Below are 258 nucleotides of genomic sequence, written 5' to 3'. Positions count from 1 at the left end.
CGCCCTCTCCCTGGCCGCCCTGCCTCGGAGCAGACGCCCCCGGCCCCGAGCCCCTGATCTGCTCCTGCATCCCCATCACCCCTTCCCTGTCCGGTGTGTGCGCTGTGCCCTCTCCTCCCCCAGGGCCTCCTGCCTGGGCTGGCAGAGGGGCTGTGAAGGGGCGCCCGCCCCCCAGCTGGTCCTGAGGCCCTGCTGGTCCCCACAGCTTTGGCAGAGTGGCGAGCAGGTGACGCTGCTGGTGGCAGGGCCGGAGGTGGA

At 72.9% G+C, this 258-nt stretch overlaps 1 protein-coding gene across 1 annotated transcript in view; it reads left to right on the top strand.

Annotated features, from left to right (window-relative positions):
- Positions 1-258, top strand: part of PDZD3 (PDZ domain containing 3) — a 3513-nt gene that overhangs the window by 1215 nt on the left and 2040 nt on the right. The window lies entirely within an intron of this gene.

This window comes from Myotis brandtii, unplaced genomic scaffold (genome assembly GCF_000412655.1).
Source record: "Myotis brandtii unplaced genomic scaffold, ASM41265v1 scaffold105, whole genome shotgun sequence".
Taxonomy (NCBI): Eukaryota; Metazoa; Chordata; class Mammalia; order Chiroptera; family Vespertilionidae; genus Myotis; species Myotis brandtii.
This window is presented reverse-complemented; position numbering and strand designations above follow the sequence as displayed.